Below are 9,255 nucleotides of genomic sequence, written 5' to 3'. Positions count from 1 at the left end.
CTAAGCTCCCAAGCTCAAAGTCCAAGCCAAAGGCAGTGACTCCCTCCCACAGAAAACACCTCTCGTGACCTGCCTGAAACAGCTACGTTTTCAATCACAAGATGACAATTGTTCAAGTGTGGAGATGGACCATTATTTGCCAGGCTCTGAGCCACTGTTTTCCTTTAATTTTGCACCTTTTACTAAGCTCTGTTATGTGGAGGCATGTTGCTATCTATCCAACAGTGTAGTTTTTACAGAGTTACACAGCCTGTGCTGTATGTAATACAAGGATATTGTGTGGGTGTGTGCACATGGGTTTGCAATTGCATGGGTATGTTCGGTCAAGCTGTCTTCTAGGTTGTGTTCCACCAGCACAAGAAGGGTGATTGCACCGCAAATCCAATACAAATAGGCCCTAAATACAATACCTCTGGCATATTTTTTGGCCAGAAAAATAAAAACAAAATATTTGAAATAATTACGGGCATACTTAACATTTGAACAAGAAAGCTGTATTTAAAAACATACACTATAACACATTGACTATTTGAATGCAATATTTTACAGATGTGGATGACCTGTTGAGGCTGGTCTTTGATAAGTGTTTGTAAAGCGAACATGGGTGACGCAGGACTCGAAGTAGTATTTCCAAGTCTCATTCTCCGCGACTGAGATACAACAACAAAAAAGCTACAGCTGAACCCTAGCCATTCTTATCGACCATGTTTACGGCTGCTCGGGACTCATGGCCGTGAGATTGTAAGTGTCAGTGATTGACCAATCACAACAGAGAGGGCCAGATGACTTTTGTTTTATTATTAGTCTGTGCCTATTCCAGTAGAACTCCAAAATGAAATTATTAACCACAGAAATTGCATAATAAGATCTGAGGCAATGAGTTCATTATCAAATGAATTTTGTGAGCAAGAGGAAACATGTGGTTTATAAAATTGATAGATTAGAAACAGGCTAGACGTGCAACCCTTGTAATCATGGATTTAACAGGAGAGTAATGTTTGCGATATGATGATGGACTCACTGACTTAGTGGCTGATTCCAACCCTGATTCGGAGGTGCATCTATCTGTTTCATATAGATTACCTTTTTCTTTTTCTCAGCGGGAACAATAAGCAGGCTGTTGAAGTCATAGTGAAGCCTTGTTTGATAGATCTTTATATATACATGCATACACCCAAACACCTTTTAAAAGTATTATTGTAATACTTATTGTACTATTACAACTAATATTGTATGCACCGAAGTTTAAAACCTACACACATTCTCATTGAGGCTCAGAATGATTTTCATTTTTTTATGTGGGCTTTATTAAATATCAAGTTGAGCTGGGAAATGTCAAGGAACCTCGTCCAAGCCTTAATTGGGCAACAATATCTGAAGCTGTGAACCACAATGTTTTTGTATCATATTTAAAGAAAACTGTCCATGCTTTTCCCCAGCTGAAAGGGCAACCATCCTAGAAGTAGCAGAAATTAAAATGCAACAGAAGGCCATTTTTTAAACACTTCTTAGATTGTACAGCTTTTACCGTCTGGTGTAATGCAGCTGCGATTGAGGGTGCTATTAGCTCTCAATTTAAATATTTAAAAATAACGTAGTTTTTCTGTGTGTGCATGTTTAATGAAGCCAATCCAGTGTCTGGTTAACAGAAAAAAAAAGTGACCACCTAGCTTGCTAGCTATGTTTTCATGTCACACACACACACACACACACACACACACACACACACACACACACACACACACACACACACACACACACACACACACACACACACAAACACACACCCTTAGATTAATGACGACTGATAGAGGACAGGATGCAACCAACTTAGACACGTTCATCAATCTAAAGCGAAAAACAAACAGAAGGTTGGACTGCCACTCCTTCCTGCTTACTTGGAAATTCATTATCAGAAAAGTCAATCCGTCCTTCCTCGGAACATGTGCTCCACATCGGAATGATAAAGTTGCATGAAAATTCTAGCTTAACTAATTAGTCATTTAGCTGAGGCTTCCATCCAAACAGACGGTTTCGGTTGAAGTACAGAACTGGTAGGGGCTGGGCATTCCTTGCTCAAGCCTGCTAGCTCTCTGCCAAAAGGGGTTTTATTTGAACCCTCAACGGGTTCTTACCCAGAACCTGTTGGTCTGAAATTGAACACACTGACCCATAGACCATCCTACAATATGGGGAATCAATGATGCGTCGCCCTTATAGGCCTAATGCATCTTCAAGGACGTCCATAAGTAAAGCCATTAATGGCTTTTTTTTTGGCAATCGGTGTGTCTGACGAAAATAGCTGCCTATGAAAGAATCTGTACAACTATTAGTGACACTTGAATTTGCGTAGCGCGTGTCGGTCTTTCAGAAAGCCTGGGTAGCAATGGTGAAACTAAGGTAGATAAGAGAACCTGGAAAATGTTTCCTGCTTGGATATACTTGCTAGCTGTCTTCTACCTCTGCATCTGCCTTCTCTTTATTTTTTCCTCTCAATTCACTCCTTTCTCAACCCCTACCCTCCTCCTAATTTGTCATTCTCACTGTCTGTCAAACATATGCAAACATACAAGAACCTTCAAAGTTTACTTAGCTCACTGTGTGTTGAGATTGCATTACCTTAGTGAATCCAGTGTCTATCTCGTCGCACACCGGCAGTCTGCTGTGTTGGATCCAGGAAGAAGCCATCACCATGGAAGAGTATATCCATTTACAGCTGACAACATAATTTCCCAACGTCTGACTGAGATACTGTGCAGGTTTATTCCTGGCAGGCTTCAACAGTTACACGATACAAAAAAAAACTTTTCAATCGGGGGAAAGAAATCACCAGAAAAATGTATCTCTGTTTCAAATACCCCAAAATTAGCCAATGGATCAAAACCTGACATCTTTGGGATATTGAGTGGTTTAAAATTATCATCCACATTTCAGCATGTCTCCACACACAATAAAGTCCAGAGAATTAAATCTCGGAGGGTTTCATTCTTTCACTTTCACTTCCATTTCTGAGCAGATTTTCAAGGCAATATATTTACAGCCTAAGGAACAATGTATGTATTTTTTTGAATCCATATCTTCAACGTCTTAGTAATTGGTTTAGAGTGAATTTTCTGCAATGGTGGTCTGATGGCTCCAATTAAGGCATGGAATGACAAATAAGGGCCTTAGGGGCGCTAATAGTAGCCTCAAGCGCACTTCTAACATTACCAACAGCCTCGCTTTCATTCCTAAACAATGGGTACAAACTAGACCTCTTAATTGTGGATGGGTTTTAATGAGACAGCTGTGTCATGAAGAGGAGCAGATGACATCCCCCAAGGATGAAGAAACAAAATGAATGCACCCCTTCCACTAAGATGTTAAAAGTTAAGGTTTTTTAACCAATTTTCTTTACAATTATGATGTATCTTTTTTTATCACAATTGAGGAAACACAGCCCTGAAGCAGTTTTGGGTTCACTGCCCACAGAGGTACTTGGAGATGTTGTCATGGCATGGGTTTATTTTCAGTGAGGACTCTGTCTCGGATATTAATTGTTCATATCTCTATCATGCAAATGCTTTTCTGCTATTATTAATTTGGAGATGGAAAATTTCTCACAATTAGGCCGTAACCCAACAACAGCATTTAATAACTCTGTGGAAATGGAAGATTAAATCACTGATCCTGTGATCACACTAGGTCTTAATTTGTTAATTAAGTGTAAAACCAATGTGACTGTCCTCTATAACCCTGCACCAATAGCAATGTAGGAAGTCATTAGAATGCTGACACCAAATATATATATATCAAGAAATTCTGAAGTTTGCTATTGGTTATTGGTGTTCAGATAGTTTCGCCTCAGGTGGAAGTTGTCACCGTTTGAATAGTTCTGTTTGTATAGTTTCTGTTTTTTTTTCTAAAGCTCCTCAGTTATTCATTTCCTTAAGTTCTCAGTATCCTTGTTTGAATACCTGCTGTGGTGTTGAACTTTTTATATCCTTCTGTGTATTCGTTTTCCATTTAGTCAGGTGTTCCTATCCTGGAGCAAAAAAAACTGTTTTTTTTCTTGGAAATACCTAAATAATATCTAAATAATACCACAAATAATTGTATAGAGCAGGAAATACTGTTTACAGGTCTTTATTGATATATTTTTGACATGTTTTTGAGAGGATGTCCTGAAGGTCAAACAATGGACAACATAAACACTTGTCCTTTTTCTTTCTTATTTCTTGTCTGTTGTTGTTTTTGTTTATTTGCTTATTATTAAAAACAAAAAAATCTAATAAAAATATTAATAAAAAAAAAAGGAAATACATAAATAAATGTAAATAGATGTAAATGTAAACCTTATCCGAGGGTATGGCTCACATGAGAAACGCTGTAGCAGCTATGAACAATGAAAAATCTCTCCCCATCATGACATAATTTCACGATTACTAAACAATGACCAAAACAACATTGTTACAAAAAAAGTCCTATGCTCATATACTTCTGAAATGAAGGTGGTGTCACGTTAAAATTGTACCGGCCGACGTCATCAGTTGTTGTCAACTTGACAACCAATTACGTAAGGGTTGTCCGTTGCCGGGCAGGTTTCAAAAAACATTCGGCTCATGTTTCCAAAGACGCATAATACAGATAACGGATCGCTAGATAACACTTGTTTTTACTTTATATTTGTATTGTATTGAATTGTTTAATCGAATTTAGCTAGTAAACTGAGTGTTTAAAGCAGGTTTCAAAAACCTGTCTTGTCACGCTCAATGAAGGAGTGCAATGAACGAGCATGAAAGTTCGCGAATGTTCAAGAACCTTCCAACGTCATTCGACGCGATCGCCCGTTGCCAGGCAACAGACGATTGCGTCGTCTGTTGCCAGGCAGATTTGGAATTTGTCAACAACTGATGACGTAGGCCGGTACAATTTTCGCCCCCGGTACAATTTTAACGTGACAGGGGCCATTTCTTGTGTTTGAATTCTATTCATGTATGTCGTACCCAATGACCAAATTAAATCAACCAAAATTAACGACACGTTTTCAGTGACCCTCTTATAATTTTTGTTTGTATGAGTCATAATGGCCGAAATCTTTAATGATGCATCACAACTTGGCTGGCAAAATCAGAATCGTTTTTGGCTCTACTCCAGCATCCACAAACCCCATTGGTCCAAGGATACCAAACTCCTTTCAAACATGTATTATAAAGCTCCAATTATGTGTTCTGTGAACATTGAGTTGCAAACGTGATGCATAAGTGTTGTAAAGTGAAAGTGAAACCATTCAGTTGTGAAGGACTTCTGTGGGATTTCCATGGGGCCCACTTCCTCCCCATGCAGAAATAACGCATGGCGTTAATTTGATCAACCCCCGACTTGTGAATGAAATTCTTTAAAGGCAATTAGTAAATGTTAAAGCAATGAAGGTCACAGTGAGGGAGCAGCAGCCAATGCTGCGGCATAAGGTCAGAGCGTCAAATGTTTAATACGGCCATGGAAATGCCACCGTTTTAGTTTAAGCATTGCCAGACACCAACACTGTTCTCTATAGTTCTGGCATTTCACCAAATGCTTCATTGTCCATGCAAATAAAATCTAACTATAATTATCTTTCTTTTCTATTTTTTATTAATTAGGCTTGTTGGTTGGTCGGCCCCATTGATCAAAAGGACAGAACTATCATTCATCTCACTGAAAAGGAACTGACCACTGCAGATACATAAGTGGTGGTCAAATTAATAAACACAGAATGCACACTGTATCTGTACCTCGATGAGACCTAGTAATGCAGATGATGTGGATGAAGGGGAGCACCCCAGAGGTTAACGCTGACTTTTAATAATTGGCTGGCAGATGCTACATTTTGTCTAAATATAGGCTTTCTATAAAAAAAAAAAGAAATAAGTTGGTTGAAGAAAAATACAGGTGAATGAACCATGATGAATGAACTACATGAATCTTCATTCTGTAGGTGTCACAGCTAGGTCAAGGAGAAGATTGAGAGAGTTTTTGTGTTGAAATTCAGAATAATACACTTGAACAGGGGTTCATGGTGTATGGCGATCTGAAATATGAAAGTAATACAAGTAGTCTGGCATACTGAACAACTTCACATGGTTTAGCTTTCTTAACCCGTCTCACGTGTGTGTGTGTGTGTGTGTGTGTGTGTGTGTCTGTGTCTGTGTCTGTGTCTGTGTCTGTGTCTGTCTGTCTGTCTGTCTGTCTGTCTGTCTGTCTGTCTGTCTGTCTGTTTGTCTGTCTGTCTGTCTGTCTGTGCGTGTGAGTGTGTGTATCATAATTGCTTGCTTTTTTCCGTCCTGGAAGGGGTTTATACATTTTTGGTGACAAAGTAATTGCATACACAAGTATAAATTGACACCTTGGGCAAATAAATGATATCGCTAACATACTCCCTGATATGAATCCTTACAATTTAAAATAAATTGTGATGCAAGAGTTTGAGATGCTCTACAATATACTAAATTCTTGATAGTTGGGTTGGTAGAAATAATCCAGACCAGGTGCAGAATCTGGCACTAATCCAGCGGAATTATGTGGAAATTACTGCTAATTCTAATAGTTTATTATATTCACCAAGAGTAAAGTTTTGCCAACATAATTGTCTATATTGTTCAAATTTAAGAGTGCCATAGGCATCACTTAAATGCAATCTCCTTACTTATTTCAACAATGTTTATACTGCCTAACCATTAAAGTAGGACAGCAAAAATCAATAGATAGAAAAAAAAACAATAGTATTATCTTTTGGGGATATTTTTACACTTCAAAACATCCAACAGTGTAGCTTGATCATTTATCATTGTGAACTCTGCATTCCTGTGTGTATGTGTATGAGTGTGTGTGTGTGTGTGTGTGTGTGTGTGTGTGTGTGTGTGTGTGTGTGTGTGTGTGTGTGTGTGTGTGTGTGTGTGTGTGTGTGTGTGTGTGTGTGTGTGTGAATGAGAGAGAGAGAGAGAGAGAGAGAGAGAGAGAGAGAGAGAGAGAGAGAGAGAGAGAGAGAGAGAGAGATGGTGTGGGGGAATTATTCATAAGAAAACAACTAATAATTATGCTACCTGCAACATCCCTCATAAAATTGGACCGTGACAATGTCACACCCACATGACTGTGGGTGTGTGGGGGTGTACTTCCAGTTCCATCTTTTCGACTTCAGGTTAGGTTTCACGAAGCAAATCATATGTCATAGCGTACCATGTACAGAACTTTCAATGATAGTTACTTCCGCAATGATCTCCAGCATTTTTTCCCTAATTTTCTTCCAGCATTTTTCTTTTACTATTTCCAAATCTAGGTCTTCAACGTCATTTTTGTTGACTGTTTTACAATAATAATTTTGGGAAACCATCCGTACAATAACCCCTGCTATTCTCATTTTGTAGATTTTGTAGCTTTTACCCAAATTGACTTTGATCATTTTGTTTGAGGTATATAATAACAACAACCTATAATTACATAACATTTCAAAACAAGGTTCACAAATTTCTTTACAAAAAGCACTTCGCAAAAAGTTCTGAAAATCACAAACAGAAACCAAATACTACCAATACCAAAACAAACAAAAAATGAAAATAAAAACAACATAGCTAATGCAAACTACAAAATAAATAAGCAGAAAATATATCTAAAATACAAATCTAAAAGAAGATACTGATGTAGAGAGGAACTCTGTATCTTGTTCAAGGATGCCTACCGGTAGACTGCAGATACTGGGGTTCAAAGAACATTTGTGCTGGGAGTCAAACCCCCAGGAGCCACTATACACTCTCTCCCCCCCCCCCCCCCCCCCCCCCCCGAAAATAATTATATATAGTTTGCACTGTGTCACTAAGGCAACAGTGGAAGTCATTGGAGCGCTGACTCCATTAATAACTTAATACTACCTCAAGTCCTGAAACATGAGAGGCCGTCACCTGTTTGGCCACCTGAGCCTGGGCCCGAGGGACGAATGTGGGGGCTGGAGGGTGGGGGGGGGCGGGACGAGAAGGAGACGATGGTGTTGGAGAGGAAGCGGGGGATGGGATAAAGAATATCACTGGTGGTGCAGGTTGACACAGTCGGAAGAGGGGGTTGTGGCGGTGGTGATGGTGGAGGTGTCGGTGACGGAGGGGGGCTCGGTGGGTGGTGGTAAAGCTAGTGCAGGAGGAGGTGGACATGAGTGGGGGGAATAGCGAGTGTTACTTTGTTGTCCCCGTTTGAAGGACTGGACCAAGGGGGCATGGTCAGTGAGCTTCTGGAAGCTGTGGAGGAGGTGGGCGGGTGGGTTGTGGAGGTGCTGGAGGTGCTGGCGGTGGGATCCCCGAAGGGCTCCTCGTCCAGCATTCCTCCTCAGCCAGGCGCTCCGTGTGGAGGGAGCCCAGAATGAATGGACCACAGTCCTAAACTTCCAACGGAGTGTGTCCAACCGCGACGTCTGCTGTCGCTCGGAGGGGCGGGGGAGAGAGATAGTGAGAAAGCGAGAGAGAGGAGGAGAGAGACAGTTTACGCTAAGGACACCAATAGGGATAGTTGAATAATTACATTGTTTTGGCATGTAAGTTGTGGCGGGGGGGGGGGGGGGGGGGGGGGGGGGGGCGGGGGGGCTGCCTGCCTCTGCCCCTTCCCACCAGCACAGCTGTTTTTTTCCACAGCTACTGCTGACGCAATACCGGAGGTGTTTACCCGGCTACGTCGACAGCCCCGATCAGACGCACCACAGGTGGGTGTAGAAGATGGAGCTAGAAGGGTGGCCTTTGTTGAGAACAGAGAGGCAAACCATTCAGAACGAGGAACACACGACAACCTTCATATTGAGTTGTCACTTCGTCAGGTAGGATCATTCAGGATCCTTTCAAAGGATGCTTTTTCAAATGAGTTTGACGTTACTGAAGATTTAGATGATAATGTTACTTGTTATGCACGCTTGATATTCGGGCATTTCATGGTTTGACAATGGGTCTTTGTCTTTTATATTCAAATCCTTTTAACCTAAAATTGTAAACGATAGACAATTTTCCCGGAGGCATCCTCGTGGGACAAGCACAGGTGTTAGGAACGGGTAGTAGACTAAACTGGGGAAGGGACTCACGATTGAGCATGGACCATGTGCCTGATACATACAAGTAGCAGAACCATACATAGTATTATGGGCAACACAATGACGCCTAGAATTAAGAGCTTGGATCTTACATCACATCCAAATAGTACTTATTATGTAAGGGGCATAAGAGTTTCACATTGAAAAGCGCATAACACACCATGCACTTTAGTGTG

Source organism: Gadus macrocephalus, chromosome 15, assembly GCF_031168955.1.
Source record: "Gadus macrocephalus chromosome 15, ASM3116895v1".
NCBI classification, from domain to species: domain Eukaryota; kingdom Metazoa; phylum Chordata; class Actinopteri; order Gadiformes; family Gadidae; genus Gadus; species Gadus macrocephalus.
Note: the sequence above shows the minus strand (reverse complement) of the source record.